This window comes from Perognathus longimembris, chromosome 10 (genome assembly GCF_023159225.1).
Source record: "Perognathus longimembris pacificus isolate PPM17 chromosome 10, ASM2315922v1, whole genome shotgun sequence".
In the NCBI taxonomy this organism is placed as follows: domain Eukaryota; kingdom Metazoa; phylum Chordata; class Mammalia; order Rodentia; family Heteromyidae; genus Perognathus; species Perognathus longimembris.
The window spans coordinates 31,534,258-31,556,820 of record NC_063170.1 but is presented as its reverse complement, the minus strand read 5'-3'; the positions used below and the strand labels follow the sequence as shown (position 1 = coordinate 31,556,820).

At 42.7% G+C, this 22,563-nt stretch overlaps 1 pseudogene; it reads left to right on the top strand.

Annotated features, from left to right (window-relative positions):
* Positions 1 to 14,787: 14,787 nt before the first annotated feature.
* Positions 14,788 to 15,776, top strand: LOC125358533 (annotated as a pseudogene).
* The last annotated feature ends 6,787 nt before the right edge of the window (positions 15,777 to 22,563 follow it).

Here is a 22,563-nt window from a genome sequence, read left to right as displayed (position 1 = left end):
CTGTTTTCAGCCGTCTGGTCAGACACAAAGTGAGTTCGTGCCTGAGTCTGAGTCTGGAAGCTGTTTTCAGCCCGACTGGTCAAGCCCGGAGTGGCTTGAAATGCACCTGCGTCTGTGTTCTGGGGCTGTTTTCAGCCTGTCTGGTCAGGCATGTAGGAGCAGCGTGCCTGCGTTTGTTTCTGTGGCCTGGAGCCACTCTAGCCCATCCTGCGAATTGTGTTTGCTTCTCTGTTTTGGGGGGTGGCCTGAAACACTGAAGCGCGCCTGCAAATTGTCCTGTGTTCTGTGTTCCCTAACCAGTTTCACTTGCAGATTCACCCTGGCCGGTGAAGGAGGACTTCCTTATCTGCTCATTTATCTCACAGCCCCTGCATCGGCACCTTTGCCGAATTCTGTCCTTCCTGGGCGCCCTTCTCCTCCTTTCCTTGTTTGTCTTTCTGACTCACTGCTTTCCCTCTCAGATGGGGCAGATCCAGAGCACTCCCCTAACTCTCTTACTTAAAAATTTAAGGATGTTAAGGGAAGAAGCCATAAAAAATTGCTTGCCTATATTGTTCTGGTCTGGACTGGTCTCTGTTTTCTGTATCTCCTGACTGTGACGGACAAAATGGGACAGACTCCCTTAACCCCCTGGATTTATGTTTAGCTCATTAAAAAGATTTACAGGTAACAGCTCACAATCAGAGTGAATGTCTGCAAAAAGAACTCTGGGGGACCCCCACCCAGCCTCCTCCTTAAGCAGCAAATTATTTAGTGTGCTAAAATGTTTTGTTAAAACTATCAAGCCCTGGAAAATGAGGCTGGATAATGCTACAATTATTTGTTAAAAGTTTTGTCTTAAAATTTGTGTGTTGCAGGAGTAAGATTGGCAAAAATATCTCTTGCCATGAAAAAAATGTATGGCGAATATTTATTTTGTGCACTTTAAGATCTTTTGAGTATGTATGTGTGTGTGTGCATGTGTGAGTGTGAACATGTTCATACTATGATGCAAAATTAAGTTTAAGTTTGAATTCAAATGATCATCAAGTTCAGGCATTACCAAATGTTTAAAAAAAATAAAACAAAACAAACTAGAGTTAAAAAAAGATTACTCAGGGTTCTTTAATTAGCAGTAAAAAAAAAAGGGAGGTATCTTAATGAATTAAGATTTGATTTAAAAAAGGGCAGGTGGTCGTGAACTCATCAAGCCCTATGGAGTCAAGATGGAGCCAATAGAGGGCTTTCTTTTGTCTCTTTGTTTTCAGGTAAACATTGGAAACCTGGTGGTAAAAACAAATGATTTGACTAAAATTTCTAAAACTGCCCCTTGAGAGGTACTAAGTTAAAAAAGTTTATTTACCTGATGTGATTTGATTCCTGTGCTATTTTTGCAACTCAGATATATTGAAAAAGCAAAGATGCTGAGACTGAATTTCTTCTGTTTGTAATTATGGTAAACTGTTAAAAGTACTTTTTTTACAATTGTTTTGGATATCAGTTTAAGGATTCAGGTACTAAATTTTATGTGTATACTGTGATGTAATAAGTAAGACTCTTAACTATCTTAAGTTACATATGATCAGGTAAGTATTTTAAAATATATATATATTTATGTATATATATTTATATATATATATATATAACTAATGAGGATGAAAGTAAACTCTCATTAACTCTCTGTATGTAGGAAAAATATGGCAAAACGAGCTAATGTTTCTCACTAATTTATTGGAAAGCTGAATGGATAAATATTTCTAATTTTGTAATTGTAATTAGTTGTAACTCTTGCATGAGAAAAATTGTCATTTGAGTTTAAAGGTCTTCACGCAGTAGCTGGGACTGAAGAAAAAAAATGGCTCTTTTAAACAGGCAGCCAGGAGGCTGGATGCCCCCTGGGTTTCAGAGCTTCTGGATGAAAAAAAGGCTGAGGCAAAGTGTAAAAGCCTTGATTTTAAAGGCTTTAAAATACATTTCTAGATAAAGAATTTGAGCAGCCAGAGCGCTAAAGAGTAAATATTAAAGACTTTAAATTAAAACAAAATGCATTTCAAGGTAAGAGATTTGAAAGTAAAACTTGTCCTAAATGTTTGTTTCAAGTTGGATAGAGGAAAATTATGGCTACCAAAATGAATGTTTAATTGCCATTCCAGTTTGTTTGTAGGTTTTTTGGTAACAATTTCCAGCAGGCCCACAGAGAAGGACAAATGATTCCTACAAGTTTGTCAAGATCTAACATTGGCCCTTAATAAGTTCCAGGTAAGAGCATGCTTAAAAACTACTTCTGTGTGGACCACCTTGTTGCTTTTAATTGGAGTAAAGTGGCCTCTTGTAAGACTCATTGATCTGAATCTGCAATTTGTGGCCAGCCCGGGCAGAGAAATGTCCCGGTGAGAGTTTTCATGTCCAGTTGGCCAGCAGAAGTGCTGGGAACAGAGTCGTGAGTTGCTTTGAGGCTCAAAGTGGTAGGGTGCTAGTCTTGAGCTGGAGAGCTGAGGGACAGCACTCAGGCCCTGAGTCCAAGTCCAGTGACGGACCAAGAGAAATGCCAAAGGTGCATTTATACCAGCATGGAAAATCACTCCTGGGACAAAAGTGATGGAGCATCCAGAGGCAGTAAGCCCTTGCTTGGGTGGCAGGGATGGTGTCAGATCCTAGAGTCACTCCTGTTTGGCCTTTCAAAAGTTAATCAGAGCCGGGAGGTCCTAGAAGAATAGTTCATAAGCATGCCTTTCTAATGCCCATGTCTGTCTACTGGGTAGGAACTTGCCAGTCATCTGTGATAGTGGATAGTAAAGGTAAATTTGTCAAATGGAAGGATAGTTTGAAAATCCCAACCTTCTGCATCTGCTCAAAGCCCTAACTAGCAGTGAATTTTGAGCTGGTACACCTGCTCAGGAAAAAAGCTTGTAGACCTGAGATTGTATCCTTATTGGTATCTGCTAAAGGCCCGCAAAGGTAATGTAGACATTTTTTAGACCACCAGAGATCAGTTCCCCAGCCAGTCAGGAAACAGCTTTTACTAACTAGAACGTTAAAAGGCTAAACTGCAGTAGCCCAAAAAGAAGTCTGTATAGTTGAAAGTTAAAATGTTGAATGTAATTTCCAGTTTGGAGTAAAGCTCCTAATGGACATCTAATCCTGCAGCCCCTTGGTAAAGTAAAATAAAATTATAGATTCCTGGCGAGGTAAGGTTAACGTCCCTCAGTCAGCCTGAAGAAGTTACAGAAGATGGATGATCTTCACCCATCAGCCCCCCCCCCCTTGGGACCAAGGGACCAGAGTTGTTTTTGGGAAGGTGAGGCAGGATAGACTAGAGGCATGGAAAACAGAGGTAACAGTATACAGAGACTGCACTTGTGAAAAATGCCCAAGCCTTCTATGTTGATTTAAAAAAAAATATTCCTAGCCTTATTGGAAATATCTGATTTAAACTTATTTCCCTGGCAAAATGACCCAAGGGCCATTGATTACCTAAAGCTGTCTTGACATTTAGTGATGTGCCAGCCTACAAAAGCTAGTGTGCTTAAGAAGGAATCAGGAAAATACTAGGAAATTTGACTAAAGTTAGGCTTTAGGTTAACTTATGTTAAGCTTCTCTAACCAGTCTTTGGAGAAAGTTGCAGGTAACCCAGCAGAAGGTGTGACATTCTACTGGAACCACTGGTAGCCACTACTGCCTTACACCACCATGGCCCCTGCCCATTGCATTTGAGTGAGGATCAAGGAGAGTCTAACAGTCATCTGGAAGAATCTACATCTTCAGATGGGACTCTTATCACATGCAGCTGATTTCTGCTGGAAAGTGCTTCGGATCTGCTAGAACTAAAATTTTGGGGGGACATTCTTGTGTTGACTGGAGTTAACTAGCTCTATTAAGAAAATTGGGGGGAGAGAAAGATGGCACCGACACAGTAGGGAGACACCCGACTCACTACAACTGAATAGCGAGCTGGGAACTCCAACACCTAACAGCCCATCAAGAACCCAGCAAAACCAGCAGCCAGAAGCAGTGGAGATACGCAGGAAAATACAAAGGAGTAAAAAAGAAGAGCCGAAAACCTACACAGAGCCGGAGAATCTCCATGGCACCCTCCACCCATCAGCTGACCCTGGCCCAAACAGGGCCAGGCTGGGAAAGGGGAACCCGGCAATCGGCAGACAGGCTGCCCGGAGTGCGGAATTCAGACAGCGGGAGAACCCACGGTCACTAGGGAGGGTGCGGACCAAGACATACAACGGCAGCGAGGAGAAGTTCGGGTCCACACTGAGTTCGGACAGACGGCGGCTGGGGAACCCAGCACGGCAGAAGGAGGGAACTGGGGAAGCCACCACGACACTTCACCACCCCCTGAAAGACCAACGGCTGCACGGGACACACACACAGCCCAGGTCAGTGAGTCCCCCATTACCCCCTCACCCAACGGGAGACCAGCTATCAGAGATCCAAGCCCTACAAGAAGCTAGATCTCCCTCCCTCCCCCTCCCCACCCCGAGGGAACAAAGAACCCCCAAATCAGGCGGAAAGCTCCCATCAGGCGCTGGGAAGTCAGTTTAGCAGGGGAAGGGCGGAGCAGCCCCAAGGCCACACAGGATTCAGATCTGGCCGAATCGGCCCTGCCCCCTTCCCAACAGGGGCTGGCCAGCAGTGCAAGCCCCACCTGAGGTGCCTGGACCTCGAGGACATTTACAACTAAAATCACAGGCACTGGTGGGCAATACTAGCAGAGCAGGGACACCTGGGCCTGATCACGATGCCCCCTCGCAGCGGAGGCGAGGTCTGAGGGTGCTAGCCCACACCCAGACAGTCCATCCCACTAGGCCCCACACATACCGCCCCCCCAACGGACTCGTGGGAGGGCACAAACACAACACAACAACCCGGGGCTCGCTCTGGGAGGCGTACCCCGCTAAAGTGGACAGGGCCACAGCGCCAGGGCCTATTGTAGCGGGCGCACAGCGCACAGGTGGGCGGGGGCCCCGGCAACAGCGCCTGCTCTGGTAGGCGTACCCCGCACTGGTGGGCGGGGCCACAGTGGCAGCATCTGCTCTGGTAGACGCACCTACACAGGAGGGAGGGAAGAGCTACAAACCAAACCTTAGAAGCTATCCACAGATCTCCAGATGCGCAAATCACAAAGAAACATAACTCAGTTCATCAAAGAGCAAGCCAACTCGCCAGCTCCAAAAAGCAGCACGACTGAAGAGGAGATGGAGATTAAAAAAGCAAACGAGGCCATGTTAACAGGAATGATCGAAAGCGTCAGAAATGAAATCAGAAAACAATTCCAGGAGTTTAGAGCGGAAATCTTGAAGGACACCCAGGAAGCCAAGAAAGAAATGGAAGCAAAAATGGATACAATGCAAGCCTCCTTTAAAGAAATGGAAGCAAAAATGGATACAATGCAAGTCTCCTTTAAAGAAAATCTTAACATACTGAGAATTGAAATGCGTGAAAAAATAGATTTAAAATGCAACTCTATAAAGGAAGAAATTTCCATGATCAGAGCTGATCTGACAACCATAAATACCTCTCTGACATCCATAAACTCCGCAATTGAAACCATAACACAAAGAGTGGACCATATGGAATCCAGAATCTCTCGCCTGGACGATGAAGCAGCCAACAACAATGAGAAAATGACCACACTCCAAGAAACAGTGAAGCTTCAGGGCAGACTAATCCAGGAACTAATGGACAAAGACAAGAGATATAATCTGCGCATAACTGTAATAGAAGAAGGAGCCGAACACCAGAGCAGAGGGCTTAAAAATGTTCTCAATAAAGTTATTGCAGAAAACTTTCCCAGTCTCACAGGGGACCCCATCCAGGTAACCAAAGGCTATAGGACACCTGGCAGGCCAGACCCCAGAAAAGCCACCCCAAGGCACATAATATTCAAGACTTCAGACCTCAAGATTAAAGAGCAAATTCTGACTTCAGCCAAAGCGAAGAAAGAAATTTTCTACACTGGGAAGAGGATTCAAATAACAGCTGACTTATCCACACTAACTTACCAACCATGAAGTGAGTGGAAGAACACCATCCAAGTACTTCAGGCTAACAATATGTAACCTCGGATCAAATATCCAGCAAAATTGGAGTTTACATTCGAAGGGAAAACCAGATCTTTCCACACCAAAGAGGAGCTAAAGGAGTATGTGAATAAAAAACCAGCCCTACAGCGAATTTTAAGAAGGGAGCCCCACCCAACAGAGATCGTTCAAGACACACAGACAGAAACAGAAAGAAACTACAATAGCCAAAGTCCAACAGAAAGAACAACTCACTAAAGACAAGAAAAAAAAAAAAGAGGAAAAAACAGCCCAACAAGAAAATGGAAGGAGAAAAAACACCCTTATCCTTGATCTCTTTAAATATAAATGGTTTAAACTCCCCGATAAAGAGGAGCAGACTGGCAGGATGGATCTGCAAACAAAAAGTTGACAAATGCTGTCTACAAGAGACCCACCTTACAGCAAGGGACAAAAACAGGCTTCCAATGAAAGGATGGAGCAAGATCTACCAAGCAAATGCACCTACCAAAATGGCAGGTGTAGCCATCATGATCTCAGACAAGCTGTACTTTTCATTAAAATCAACTCAAAAGGACAAAGAAGGACACTACATATTAATACAAGGAAAAATCCAGAATCAAGACATCACGGTGACAAATGTATACTCACCGAACAAAAGAGGCCCTACATATGTCAAGCAAATTCTCACAGAATTACAGAACAAGATAGATACAAACACAATCATAGTGTTTAGACTTTAATAGTCCACTCTCTCCAAGAGACAGATCCAACACCCAGAGGATTAGCAAGGGAGCTGAAGACCTACGAAACACCATTTCCCAAATGGATATGACAGACCTATATAGAATCTTCCACCCTGCAGAGACCCAATACACCTTCTTTTCAGCAGCACATGGATCATATTCCAAAATAGACCACTTCATAGCCCACACAAAGAACCTCAGCAAATACAAAAGTATTGACGTCATCCCATGTATTATATCTGATCACAGTGGATTAAAGGTAACCCTCAACAACAAAGGATACCACAGAGGCTATACACACTCTTGGAGGCTAAACCCCACACTGCTATCCAACACTAGGGCCACAGACCAAATTAAAGATGAAATCAATGAATTCATAAGCCACAATGACAAAGAAAACACATCACAAAGAAACCTATGGGACACAGCTAAGGCAGTACTGAGGGGCAAGATCATTGTGCTCAGCACTCACATTAAAAGAATGGAAGCAGAGCAGGTGAATAACCTCACCATGAAACTAAAACAACTGGAGAAACAAGAAATGACAGACTCTAAAATGACTAGGAGGGGAGAGATAACAAAGATTAAAGAAGAGATAAATCTGATTGAAAATAGAAAGACCATTCAACAAATAAATAAGACTAAAAGCTGGTTCTTTGAGGAAATAAACAAAATTGACAGACCCCTTGCAAGACTTACAAAAAAAAGAAGAGAAGAGACTCATATACGTAAAATCAAGGAATCCACTGGAAAAATTACAACAAGTACACACGATATTCAAATAATCATAAGAAGCTATTTCCAAAACCTCTACTCAGCAAAAAACAATAATTTTACAGAAATGGATCAATTCTTAGAGAAGTACAAACTGCCCAAACTGAACCAAGAAGAAATAAATCAACTAAATAAACCAATAACTTACAGTGAGATACAGGAGGAAATCAAGAACCTCCCAACAAAGAAAAGCCCAGGCCCAGATGGATTCACCAACGAATTCTACAAAATCTTTAGTGATGAGCTAATACCAATACTCCTCAAACTCTTCCGTGAAATAGAAACAGAGGGAGAAATCCCAAACTCATACTACAAAGCTAATATCATACTCATTCCCAAACCAGGCAAAGACCCAACAAAAAAAGAGAACTACAGACCAATATCACTAATGAACACAGACGCAAAGCTCCTCAATAAAATATTAGCTAACAGGATCCAGAAACTGATCAAGAAAATCATACATCATGACCAAGTAGGCTTCATCCCACAGTCACAAGGATGGTTCAACATCCGTACATCAATCAACGTAATTCACCACATAAACAGATCTAAAATTAAGAATTACATTGTTATCTCAGTCAATGCCCAAAAAGCCTTTGACAAAATACAACATCCATACCTATTAAAAGCTTTGGAGAGAACAGGAATAAATGGAACATTCCTCAAAACAATAAAAGCCATATACAACAGACCAGCTGCTAATATCATATTAAATGGAGAGAAACTTAAATCATTCCCCCTAAACTCAGGAACAAGACAAGGATGCCCACTCTCCCAACTTCTTTTCAACATAGTGCTGGAATCCCTAGCCATATCAATAAGGCAAGAGAAGGACATCAAAAGGATCCACATCGGCAAGGAAGAAATCAAGTTATCCCTATTCGCAGACGACATGATCTTATTTCTGAAGGACCCAAAAAACTCAGTCCCCAAACTCCTACACCTAATAAACCAATTTGGCAAAGTAGCAGGATACAAAATCAATCCACAAAAGTCAGTAGCTTTTCTGTACACCAGCAATAGACAACCAGAAAAGGAAATTATGGAAACAATTCCATTTACAGTAGCCAAAAAAAGAATAAAGTACCTAGGGATCAACTTAACCAAGGACGTGACAGACCTATTTAGTGAAAACTATAAAAATCTAATAAGGGAAATCAAAGAAGGCACAAGGAGATGGAAAGACCTCCCATGCTCATGGGTAGGTAGAAACAATATAGTGAAAATGGCCATATTGTCCAAATTGTTATACAAATTCAATGCAATACCTATCAAAACCCCAGCCACATTCTTCACTGAAATAGAGAAAACAATCCATCAATTCATATGGAACAGCAAAAAACCTAGAATAGCCAAAGCAAATCTAGGCAAAAAAAAAGCAGTGCAGGAGGTATCACAAAACCAGACTTCAAGCTCTACTACAAGGCCATCATAACAAAAACAGCATGGTATTGGTATAAAAACAGATCGGAAGACCAATGGATTAGAATTGAAGACTCAGAAATAAAACTGCATTCTTGCAGCCAACTGATATTGGACAAAGGAGCTAAAGACATACAGTGGAATAAACATAGCCTCTTCAACTACTGGTGCTGGGAGAACTGGGCAGCCATATGCAGAAAACTCAAAGTAGACCCAAGCCTATCACCATGCACCAAGATCAACTCAAAATGGATCAAGGACCTCAATATCAGACCTGAATCCTTCAAACTACTGAAGGACAGAGTAGGAAAGACGCTAGAACTTACAGGCATAGGAAGGAACTTCCTGAATCGAGGCCCAGGGGCACAACAAGTAGGGGAGAGACTCGACAAATGGGACAACTACAAATTAAAAAGTTTCTGCACAGCTAAGGACATAGCCACCCAAACAGAAAGACAGCCAGCGATATGGGAAAGGATATTTACCAGCACAGCAACAGACAAAGGCCTAATATCTATCATCTACAGAGAACTCAAAAAAACTAAGCCCCTCCAAGCCCAATAAACCAATTAGGAAATGGGCAAAGGAGCTAAAGAGAGGCTTCACAAGAGAAGAAATAAAAATGGCAAAGAAACATATGAGGAAATGTTCACCATCCCTGGTAGTAAAGGAAATGCAAATAAAAACAACCCTGAGATACCACCTCACCCCAGTTAGAATGGCCTATACTCTGAACTCAGCCAACAACAAATGCTGGAGGGGGTGCGGGGAAAGAGGAACCCTTCTCCATTGTTGGTGGGAGTGCAAATTAGTACAACCACTTTGGAGAACAATATGAAGGTTTCTCAAAAACCTCAATATAGACCTACCCTATGACCCAGCCATACCACTCCTAGGCATCTATCCTAAACAGCAAACCCCAAGATATCAAAAAGACATTTGTACTTCCATGTTTATCGTGGCACAATTCACAATAGCCAAAATATGGAAACAACCCAGATGCCCCTGCACAGACGAATGGATCCAAAAAATATGGTACTTATACACAATGGAATACTACATAGCGATTAGGAATGTGAAATATTGTTATTTGCAGGGAAATGGTCAGAACTCGAACAAATAATGTTGAGTGAGACAAGCCTAGAACACAGAAAACAAAGGGGCATGATCTCCCTGATATATGACTGTTAACAAAGGGAGACGGAGAGACAGTAGAGACCAAGTCTGTGACACAAAAACTGCTTGTCAAATAGGATTTCCCACCGGACTGGGGCAGCGACCCAACAGTATGTAACTAAAACCAAACAATTACTCAACATATAAAGGTCAAAAATTGACCTCTCAGGGGAATACAATAGCTCAAAAGCTAGGTATATACGTTCATATAAGACTACTGTCGACATATGGTCTAATATTGACATTACATTTAAAGCCCTAGGCGAACTTTCTTGGGCGTGGCCACATGGCTACTGTATATGTTCTTTTTTTTTTTTTTTTTTGGCCAGTCCTGGGCCTTGGACTCAGGGCCTGAGCACTGTCCCTGGCTTCTTCCCGCTCAAGGCTAGCACTCTGCCACTTGAGCCACAGCGCCGCTTCTGGCCGTTTTCTGTATATGTGGTGCTGGGGAATCGAACCTAGGGCCTCGTGTATCCGAGGCAGGCACTCTTGCCACTAGGCTATATCCCCAGCCCCTGTATATGTTCTTGATACATTGTATATTGTATATATGTCTACCTGACCTAGAGAAGAGATAGAAAAACAGGACGTAAGATATCACAAGAAATGTACACACTGCCCTACTATGTAACTCTACCCTTTTTGCACAACACCTTGTCAAAAAATTTGTGTTCAATTAATAAACAAATAAATAAAAATAAATAAAAAATAAATAAAAAGAAAAAAAAGAAAATTGGATATTGTAAGAAATTTTCAAGTAGACTGGCCTGCTTCTAAATTCAAAGCATGTATGACAGGCTGGAGAGTCACTTCCAGGCAATGCCTGGGGTGGGAGGAGTGTCCAAGAGTATTAAAATATGTCCAGATGGATTAGGGTGTGACCTTAGAAAAGAGAGGGAGGTAACTGCCATCAGGTGTGTGCCAGTTACCAAGGTAGCTGGACAGAGATTTAAACTGCTGGGGGCATCTTCATGGAGCCCTCCTGGGGGTGGATCTTACAGATGCCACTGGCCAACCTTAAAACTCTAGCAGCAAAGGAGCCCCAGGAAATGTAAAGAGGAAAGTTAGTATAGAAAGCCTTGGAGAAAGGGATAAATGGTTTCCTCTGGATAAAAAAGGGATTTAAAAGTCAATTATCACAGAATGTTCCAGTAAGTCACTGATGGCGTGAGGAAGTAAAAGATGATGTGAGTAGGGACATGTTAAATTTTACTTTAGAGAGAAAATTGGGAAAACAAAAAGTTTTCTTTAGATTAAAAGGTTTTGGTATATTAAAAGTGAAAAAGACAATCCCTAGAAAGTTTGAGTATGTAACAAATGGTATCAGTATATCTTAAAATTAGAGCATATGAGTAAAGTTGGTATGTAATCAAATTGGCTATAATATAAATAGGGTCAAAATTGGGACTTCGGTGTGACACTATGTTTATCTGTACCTGCATCTGCAGGGCTAAGGGACTTGGGTGATGTCATCTAAATGTTAACCAGAAAGATCTCATGTATCTTTAACTACTTGATTCCCTTGCTAAGATGGTTTTTGTATGTTAAAGGTTGGATTTGCTCATGTGTAGCCTTAGGATCAGATTTGGGATCCCCCTCCCATAATTCCTAACTTGCAATCGCATTTGTTATGAGCTTTTGTCCCCCCTCAGAGCCCTATAGCAGGTCCACCAAGAGATCTGGCCCAAGCTAAGGGCCCTTTATGAGACTGAACCTCCTCTTGAGCTGAGCCACAGCGGTTACCAACTGAGTAAAGCGCCACCACAAGGAAACTTGGATTACTGGAGCCTGTGGAGTCATTTGCAGTGGGAGAGAATATTCTACCCTGGTGGCACAACAGAGGCTGTGTACCAAAAGATGGACTTGGCTAACTTTACCTTGCTAGGCCTGCTATGTATGGTTGGTGCTTCCGTAGCTATGGAGAGAGCCTAGACACTCATAAACCTTACCTATGGGTGACTTGGGGATGAGCTACTGTTACTCCCCTGGCCACTATTATTACTCCTACTGGAGTCATGAGATCATGGCCCCACCGTAAAACACTTTCAGTTGTGACCAGCCCCTTGTTTGTGATTATGCTTGTTCTGATTATAGTATCCTGTATTATTAATAAGTTAGCTGCTTTTTGTTAATGATAGGATTAACTCATGGTTCTTAGAGCCCAATTCCAACCCATTGACCCTAAAATTAGAGACTCAAATATGTAAGATCCAAGATTGGCTCTTAAAGGTTCAATAGAAAGGAGGGAATGAAGAGTGTAGAGAATAAAATTGTGACCATTATGCCCCTAACAGCTATTTTGTTTCTGTACCTTTGCTTGCTAACCCATGGGGAAGTGAAAAAATACCAGCAGTCTTCCTATAGCTACTCTGTAACCCCCCACACCCCTCTGTGAACTCTGTACATACTCGAATCCAAGCACAAGATAACGGCCATCTGGCCCGGGACATGACTAATTGTCTGCGCCCGGAGCCCACTCAAGGTTGGACATAACTAAGTGTCAGCTCTCAGACCCCGGCCCAAGGTAGGAACCGGCTGGCTCCAGGAATGTGGCTACATGACCACTCCTGGAGGCCCACCCCCAGGGTTAAGGTCATCTGACCCATGCTTCGGCGGGAAGACCCAGGCCAATCCTGAGGCAACCAGTAAACTAGGGCAAATGTCAACCAATCATGTACTTGTAACCAGGGGTCTTCCTCATCTTCCCTGTACTTGTGTATAAAAGCTGTGCTGGAATTGTGCTCGGGGCCTCTCAGTGTCACTGACAATGAGTGCGCAGGGGGGACCGGGTTCAAACTCGCAATAAACGACCCTTGCGGTTTGGCTTTGACTGTGGACTCTGATGGTTGTCTTTGGGGGCCTTAAAATCTGGGCATTTCACTCCCTGCATATAAAAGCAGGTTCACATATTGAGGTTCCTGCCTGGTGTCTGTATGGGCCTGAGGCAATAGGGTGGGGGTCAATCCTTCATACTGAGTAGCTAGGATAACAGATATGAGCCACCAGCACCTGGCCAAAGTGGTGGTTTTTTTTTTTTAATTCTCTATTTTTGCAAATCCTGGGGTTTGAACTCAGGGCCTGGGCACTGTCCCTGAACTTCTTTTGCTCCAGGCTAGTACCCTACCACTTGAGCCACAGCACCACTTCTGGCTTTTTCTGTTCATGTGGTACTAAGGAATTAAACCCAGGACTTCATGAATGCTAGGCAAGCACTTTACCACCAAGCCACATTCCCAGCCCTTTTGTCTTTATTTTGAATTTTAGTGTGTTACATAGGTTTTGTTTTTGCATTGCTGAGTTTTGAGACCACAGCCTTATAATTGCAAGGCAGGTGCTCTACCTCTGAGCATCAGAGGTGCTCAGGTAGAGCACCTTTTCTTTGCTGGGTATTTTTGTTCATGCTTACTTGTCTTTTTCAGTACCCGAGTTTGAATTCAGGGCCTTGAGCCCTTGCTCAGCTTTCTTGCTTACCACTGTTGCTCTGCAATTTTGGCTTTTTGCTAGTAACTTAGTTATTTTTGAGATGAAATCTTGCAGCATTTTCTACTTGGGCTGGCAGATCTGAGTAGCCTGCTGAGTAGCTAAGATTACAAGGCATGGGCTACCAGCACCTGTCATATGCTGATTACCTTTGAGATAGTGTCTCACATCCTGTCCAGGATTGAATTGCAATCCTCCTTTTTTTTTTTCTTCTTCCTACCATAGATAGGATGACAGGCCAGCTGCACCTCACATAGCTTTTTTCCTTTGAGATGGAGTCTCACAGGCTTAACCTGGAACTACAATTCTAATCTCAGTTTCTCATGTTGTTAGGATGACAGGCACAGCACACCCAGCTATTACTTGAGAACACCCATGTTAACAACACCCATGTTGTTAGGATAACACAGCACACCCAGATATTACTTGAGAAAAGCTCTCTTGAAGCTTTTCTGCCAAAACTGGCCTGGAACTGAGATGCTCCCAATCTCAGCCTCCCAAATCTCAGACAACAGGCAAGTAAGCAACTAGAGCCTGGCTGTATTATGATGTTCTAACATCTTTAAAAATCCTTCTAGCTGAGAAGAAACAATATCTCCTGGTTATGTGCAGTAAAAGGAATCAACCTGTGCCTTTGATATGTAAACAAATCAATCAGAACCAGACCATTTATAACTGCCCCTCATCTACAGAAGACAAATTTCTCTGCCTTGTTTGTGCCTGGAGCAGGTGCCAGGCTCCTAGGGACAATCCCTAAAGTTTAAAGCCTGCCAACATTATTCACAAGAGCAAATCTTGGACTTTATGCTTCCCTGACCTGCCTTTCCACTGACATCTCAGTAAAGGTTATGACCCAGTACTCCCCACTGCCTTGATCTTCTGCCACTTGACCAAAGCATGTTTCCTTATCCATGACCCCTTGTCTGTGGCATAATTACCTCACCCCCAAGGCCTAGCAATTTAACATAACACATTTTATTTTTCAGAGCCCCTCCTGTGCTACCTGACTGGACTCACTTGATCATTAAATAAAAGACACAACACTAGCTCAAAGGCTATAGTGAATAAAATAATCTTGATGTTCTTATGATTGCATGTAGCTATAATTTCCTATATGGTTGAGACCTTTTGTATCTTATTAAGAAATCCTCCTGCCCTACGGCTGGCAGGCAAGATGGTGCCAAAAGATAAGAAGCCTAAGAGGTCTTACTGCCTTACTCACCCAAGAGACAATGAAATTTTTATTTTTAAATATTATTACAAAGGTGATGTACAGAGGGGTTACAGTTACATAAATCAGGTAATAAGTATATTTCCTTTCAACAGTCATCCTCTCCCTCAGTCCCTCACTGTTTTTTGCCTCCCAACTTCTTCCCCTCCAAGTTGTATAGCTCATTTCTTTTCTTTTTTTTTATTTCAAAATGCAAAAGCAAGGCTTTATTCAGGCGAGCTGCAACTCGGGCCTCATCCTACCCACTGACACAGCGGAGGTTAGGAGGAAGGCTGTATAGCTCATTTCCAACATAGTGTCTAGTGAATATCACTGCTGAATTAGTTTACCCTTTGTCCCACCATTTCTATGCTTTCCTTTCCCCTCTCCAAATCAGACAAACTTACATACAAGACAAAGACTACAGAAATAAAAAACAGAGACAAAAGGGAACAAACCAAAGAGGGGAAAAACTACAAACAATAAAAAACTCTTTTGTTTCCATTTCTTGTAATTCATTCATTCTATAACTTTATAAGCTTGTATGCATGTAACTATTGAGCCTTGTGATCCTCTCCTAAGAATATCTTCCTTTGTTCTCAGTGTGTGAATGTTTAGAAGGCTGTTTAATTAATCATGTCTAACTGTAATTATTTGTCTTTTTAATATCCATTGGATTTGGAATTTTTGGACTCTGGAAATTTTGAACAGTGTCTTCAGAGGGTTAAAATTAATAAGAAAACTAGAAATCTTGGGAATGTTGTTCACATTGAACACTTCAAAAACAATATCACTGCTGTTCAGAGAAACAGTTCTCTAACAGGTATTTGAAATACATTACCAAGAAGAAGAGTAACCTATGTGATTGGTTTTGAGTGGTTGCATCTGACAAGGAGACTTACAAAGTTTTTGTTACTAGCAAAGGTGATGATGGCTTGGAATGTGAGGACTAGTTGCCCCTGTATCAGGCATTACTTTTTCAATAAACAAAAGATACATAAAAAATAAATGTCTACACTTTATGCATGAATAAATATCACTGTACTGAGGAGAAATAAAAGAGAAATCCTCCCTCCCAGGAGGGATGGGAAAGAAGATGAAAGAGGTGATATTGATCAAGACACAGTGTACTCATAAACTGGCAGGTTGGCATGCTGAATGCTAGGCCCCTTTTATAACTATTTAAAGATAATAAAAAATAAACAAAAGGAGAAAAGAAACCATTCTTTTTAATATTATTTTTAAACTTTTTTCTTATCTGGGTACCTATTGCTCATGTGTATAATCTTAGCTACTCAGGAGGCTGAGAGCTGAGGACCACTATTCAAAGGCAGCCTGAGCAGGAAAGTCCATAAGACTATCATCTTCAATTAACCACCAAAAGGCCTGAAGTACAGGTGTGGCTCAACTGGTAGAGCAGCAGATATTAACTTTAAAAGAATTTTGAAAGATAGATAAATAAAATTTAACCATAATCCATCATCCAGAGAAAATTACAGTTAAATTGTTGGTACATGTCCTTTTTTTTTTGTTTTTGTTTTTTTTTTTGGCCAGTCCTGGACCTGAGCACTGTCCCTGGCTTCTTTTTGCTCAAGGCTACCACTCTGCCACTTGAGCCACAGCGCCACTTCTGGCCGTTTTCTGTATATGTGGTGCTGAGGAATTGAACCCAGAGCCTCATGTATACAAGGCAAGCATTCTTGCCACTAGGCCATATCCCCAGCCCCCCTTTTGAATTTTTAGAAAGCGGCATGCTGTGAAGGTGAAGTTGCAGGGACTTTTTTGTTCTTGTTTCCACAATTCCATCAAGGGACTGGTATGCTTTCGCCATCTGGTGGCACATATGTTGTGTGCATTATGCTTGCTATAGGCAAGAAAAAATGAGAGCTACTGTAAACTTCTAACATGTTGTGTGTGAGTGTAAAATTTTAATATTTATATTTACTTTAAACAAAAATTTATTTACACAAGGATGTAGAATTAGCTATGTTTGCAAGGTCCTGCCTGTAACATGGAGGTCAGATCTGGCCAGCGCCATCATTGGCTGTTGAGGGGTGTCAGAGTGACTCCATCTCAGATTAGTTAAAGAGAACATAAGCCGACTCCATCTTCAGTAAGATCTCCCCCGCCCTATCTAGGGAAGTTCCCCTTCGCTATGATAAGATTGTGTAAACTGCTTAACCACCTGAGTAGTGGAATGCTCAAGGTTAAACCTGTGCCCTCCCATGAGTAGGGCTTGCATCATGTGAGCCCCGCCAAATCTGTGTGCCAAGTCCAACTAAAATGATAGGTTGGTTCAAACAGTTGCTATGGGGCACATTGTAACTCCATTGGCCACCTGTGTGTGACCTGGCATGCTCTGTACGTGTTGTAACCTCATTGGCCACCCGTGCATGGCAGGCTTGACCATGTGGTGTTTGCCTTTATAACCTGACCCCAAGCCCATGACCCCCTGGATTATGGTCCCAGCTCCTGAGTCTGGGCTGTGGCCCTTGCCAGTCTGGGTTGTGGCCCTGGCCGGCCAGCCTGCTTTTCACAGTTGTGGTGGCAGCTCCCAAGTCTGGGCTGTGACAGTTAGCCCTTCAGAATACTTCCCCAATAAATCCATCTTTTTACTTGAGACTGTCTATCAGTGGTGGACTCTTGGAGGGATGGGGGATTTCTCACACACACATCAGACCCCATTACATTGTGGTCCCCTCCCTTGGGGGGGACCCCCATTACACTGCCATTTTGAAGTGCCAGACTTTGATGTCAGGCCCCATTTTACCACGTGAACCCCATTTTACCACGTGAACCCCATTTTAGAATCGAACCCTGAGCCAATCAGATTTGTACCTGTGTCCTAATCTTGCTTGCTTGAACACCTGATTGTTGTAACCTTGTTCTTTGCCTTTATAAGCCCTGTGTAATCACAGCTCGGGGCTTCCTCCTAACCTCCGCTGTGTCGGTGGGTAGGATGGGGCCGGAGTTGCAGCTCGCTTAAATAAAGCCTTGCCTTGCTTTTGCATTTCGGAATGTCTGGGTCTCGGTGGTCTTCTTGGTGGTGGTTTCGTGACTTGGCACAACATTTGGGGTTTCATCCGGGATGGCCCCAGAGACCCCCGAGACCCCAGACTCCGAAGGTAAGAAAATAGCGCTGTTCATTCTGTGTGTCTGTGTCTGTGTGATTTGTAGTTTTGTTTTCTGTTTAGGCCAGCCGCTTGAATCTGAACCTGTAGGTAGTGAAGGACCAGCCGGAGTGGACACGCTCGTATGGGCAGTCCTGGAGGATTTGGGGAACACCTCAAGCCCTCCACAGGGGGCTCAGGCTTCCCACTACCACCCTGAACCTGAAGGACTGGACTGGGAGGCCCTTCTAACGGGCGCCCGTCTAGTCCACTCTATATTCGGGGTTGTCTGGTCCGTTCCTACACAGGAACAGGAGAGAGAGAGCCTCAAGACTGTGTGGTCTGCTCCCTCACAGGGGCAGGAGAGACACATTGAGACTGTGTGGTCTGCCCCCTCACAGGGGCAGGAGAGGCACAGTGAGACTGTGTGGTCTGCCTCCTCACAGGGGCAGGAGAGACACAGTCGAACCTGTAAGCCGCGGCTTCCTAAGTCTGTCTGTAAGTGTTGTCTGGTCTTTGTGCCTGTGATTATTTTTGTGTGTTTCTTTCTTGCGCTGTGCCTGACTGACAAACGGATGATGGGGAACGTTCCTTCCACTCCCCAGGACTTGACTTTAGGTCACTGGAAAGATGTATAGGTGACAGCCCACAATCAGTCAATCAATGAGAGTGTCCGCAAAAAAGAACTCTAGGGGGACCCCCACCCAGCCTCCTTAAGCAGAAAATTGTTAGGTGCGCTAAAATGTTTTACTAAGACTAAAACTGTTTTACTAAAACTATCACGCCATGGAAAATGAGGCTGGAGAATGCTAAAATCATTTGTTAAAGGTTTTTGTCTTAAAATGTACGGCCAATGCTTATTCAGCGTGGTTTAAGAGCTTTTGAAAATGTATGTGTGTGTATATGTGTGAGTGTGAACATTTTCAAGATTGCGGTATGATGCAAAACTAAGTTTAAGTTTAAATTCAAATGGTCATCAAGTTTGGGCATTACCAAATGCTTTAAAGGTATTATTGCATTGTTTTAAAGAGGAACTAGAGTTAAGAAAGGATTTCTCAGGGTTCTTTAATTAAAATTTAAAAAATATCAGAGCTAAGTGTCAGAAATTTGGATTTAAAAGGATATATATATATATATATAAAACTAATGGGGATAGAAGTAAACTCTCATTAACTCTATGTACGTAGGAAGAAAAGGCAAAATGGGCCAATGTTTCTCACTAATATATTGGAAAGCTGAATGGATAAGTATTTCTAATTGTAATTCTTGCATTAAGGAAAAATTCAAAGGTCTTCATGCCATGCAGTAACTGGGACTGTAGAAAAAAAAAAAAAGAGGCTGTTTTGAAACAAGCAGCCCGTAGGCAAAGGGCGGCACCTGGTTTCAGAATGCCTGTGAGCTTCAGTTTTTCCGATGCAGATAAAAGCTAAAATGTTGTGTTAGTGTTAAAAAAAGGCTTTGGAAATCAAGAATACATTTCTAGATAAGAAATTTGGAAGTAAAATTGTCCTAAATAATTATTGCAAAGTGAGAAAAGGAGAATTATGGCTACCAAAATGTTTAGTTGCCATTCCAGCTTCTTTGTAGGTTTTTTGTAACAGTTTCCAGCAGGCCCACAGAGAAGCACAGGTGATTCCTACAAGTTTGTCGAGATCTAATACTGACCCTTATAGTGGTTAGTAAGGGGAAGTTTGTCAAATGAGAGGATAGATTAAAATCTCACCACCACCACCACCACCACCACCCCCCGCATTTACTCAAAGCTCTGACTGGCAGTGAGAATTTTAAGCTGATACATCTGTTTAAAGCTTGTAGCCCTGAGATTGTGTCCTTATTGAGATCTGTTAAAGGCCTGCAGAGGTAACTTTTTAGGTCATCAGAGATCAGTTCCCCAGCCAATCAGGAAAATGCTTTTACAAACTAGAATGTTAAAAGGCACAAATTTGTAAACCTGAAGTCACCCATCTGGGCTTCATATTAAAAGAGGGCAAGCATTGGCTGTCAGATGCACGTAAACAGACTGTGCTGAAAATCCCTGTGCCTAAATCAGCCAGACAAGTCAGAGTTCCTGGGAACAGCAACAGCAGGCTTTTGCCGGCTGTGGATACCTGGGTTTGCTGAGAATGTCAAGTGAGAGTTCCTGGGAACAGACTTTAGTAGACCCAGGGCCATGAGCTTTGCCTCCTGTGCCCCAGTATTCCCAAGAAGGCTTGGAGTGGATAAAGAAAATTCCCATGGCCCACAAAACGCCTGGACAGAGAAGGAAACAATGACTGGTGGAAAACTTGTGAAGGGAAACTTATCCTGCCACAAGGGCTGGGTAAGGGGATCCTTAAGAGAATCTGAGCTTCTCACATGGGAACCCGAAAAATGCAGGACTTGCTCCGACACTCCAAAATGAAAATTAGACAAGGAGATCAACTTATTGAAGATACTGTTAAAAATTGCAAGGCCTGTCAGCTTACCAATGCCCCCAATCAACAAATTACTAAAGGAGCTCGCCTCTGGGGGGATAGGCCAGGTGTGTATTGGGAAGTAGACTTAAACCTGGAAAATTTGGATACAAATATTTGCTAGTTTTTGTAGATACCTTTTCAGGATGGGTTGAAGCCTATCCAACAAAGCATGAGACCGCGAATGTAGTGATTAAGAAGATCCTGGAAGAAATCCTACCCAGGTATGGCTTCCCATCCACCACTGGGTCGAACAATGGACCGGCCTTCGTCTCAGAAGTAAGTCAGGGAATAGTCGCCACACTGGGGACGGATTGGAAATTGCATTGTGCTTATAGACCCCAGAGTTCAGGACAGGTAGAGAAAATGAATCGGACTCTGAAAGAAACCTTAACTAAACTGGCCTTAGAGACTGGCACAGACTGGGTGTCACTCCTTCCTTTTTCTCTGCTTAGAGTAAGAAATTCTCCCTATCAGCTTGGCTTTACTCCTTTTGAAATGATGTACGGGTACCCCTCGCCCATTATCCCTAGCCTTCAGACTGAATTGCTTGCTGATTGGGATGATGCTGAATTTTTGTGTAAATTTGATTATTTGCAGCTCGTGCACAAGAATGTGACCCCAACTTAAGGCATTATATGATTCTGCTTCTGTCCCTACCCCCCATTTATTAAGACCAGGGGACTGAAATCCTTAGAACCACGGTGGAAGGAACCCTAGATGGCATCGCCACTTGGGTTCATTGCTTCCACGCCAGGCCAGCTGACCCCTTTGCCCTGGACGACGACTACCGTGGTGGAACATGGGAGGTCTCCAAGCACCCAACTCAGCCGCTTCACCTTCGCCTCAAGAAAAGAAAGTTAGACTGAATATTGTTATAATTTTCTTTTTGCCTTCTTTCCTTGCTACCCAGGCTAATGTTGATGTTATTTTGGCAGCTCACTCCCTTATTTTAGGTAGTTTTGGGCTTGCTCAGGAATACGGGTATAGCCACCTGACCCTTAGAGCACAGCTGAGAAGTTTATGTATTATTTTGTTGCTTACATTTGGATACTAAACACTATACAGCTAATGGTAAGTCTGTATAGCTGAAAGTTAATTTTCAGTTTGCAGTAATCGTGCAGTCCCTTGGTAAAGTAGATAAGGTTATATGTTCCTGGCTAGGTAAGGTCAACGCCCCTGAGTCAGCCTGAAGAAGTTACAGAAGATGGATGATCTTTATCCATCAGTCCCCCTTTAAAACCGAGGGACCAGAGTTATTTTTGGGAAGATGAGGCAGGATAAACTAGAGGCATGCAAAACAGAGGTACAGAGACTGTACTTGTGAGAAATGGTGACAGGCCCTTTGGTTACTACTTTAGGCCCTATTGGCCCATGCCTTATCTCTATATCATCCCCTAGACATACAAGCCATTGAAATGGACAGAATGGAGCCATGATTGGCTCCCAAGGTACCAAAAAGAAAAAGGGAGAAATGAAGTGCCAGACTTTGAAGTCAGGCCCCATTTTACCACGTGAACCCCATTTTACCACGTGAACCCCATTTTAGAATCAAACCCTGAGCCAATCAGATTTGTACCTGTGTCCTAATCTTGCTTGCTTGAACACCTGATTGTTGTAACCTTGTTCTTTGCCTTTATAAGCCCTGTGTAATCACAGCTCGGGGCTCCCTCCTAACCTCCGCTGTGTTGGTGGGTAGGACGAGGCCCGAGTTGCAGCTCGCTTAAATAAAGCCTTGCCTTGCTTTTACATTTCGGAATGTCTGAGTCTCGGTGGTCTTCTTGGTGGTGGTCTTGCGACTTGGCACAACAGTTTCACATATTGAATTGCCCGCTTTTTAATTTATAATTTTTTTAAGATTACCCTTGCAAAAATATGAAATCAGGTGCTGGGATGTGCTTGTTTACTATGTGTGAAATACGTGGTGTGATACTCAACACTAAAAATTGGAGTAAAAGAAATATTGCAGAGATTAGAGGCTAAAGCTTTAGAGATTATTGTGTTCAATGAAATGTCAGTACTACCAAGATAACTATCATGTATTTTCACCCATATGTGTCATCTAGGACAGGGGACATAATAAAGATTCATATGAAACAGACACTAGGAGCCTAGTACGTTCTTAAGTTAGGAAGGAAATAAATGACATAGCAAATATAAATAACTTAAGAAGTAGA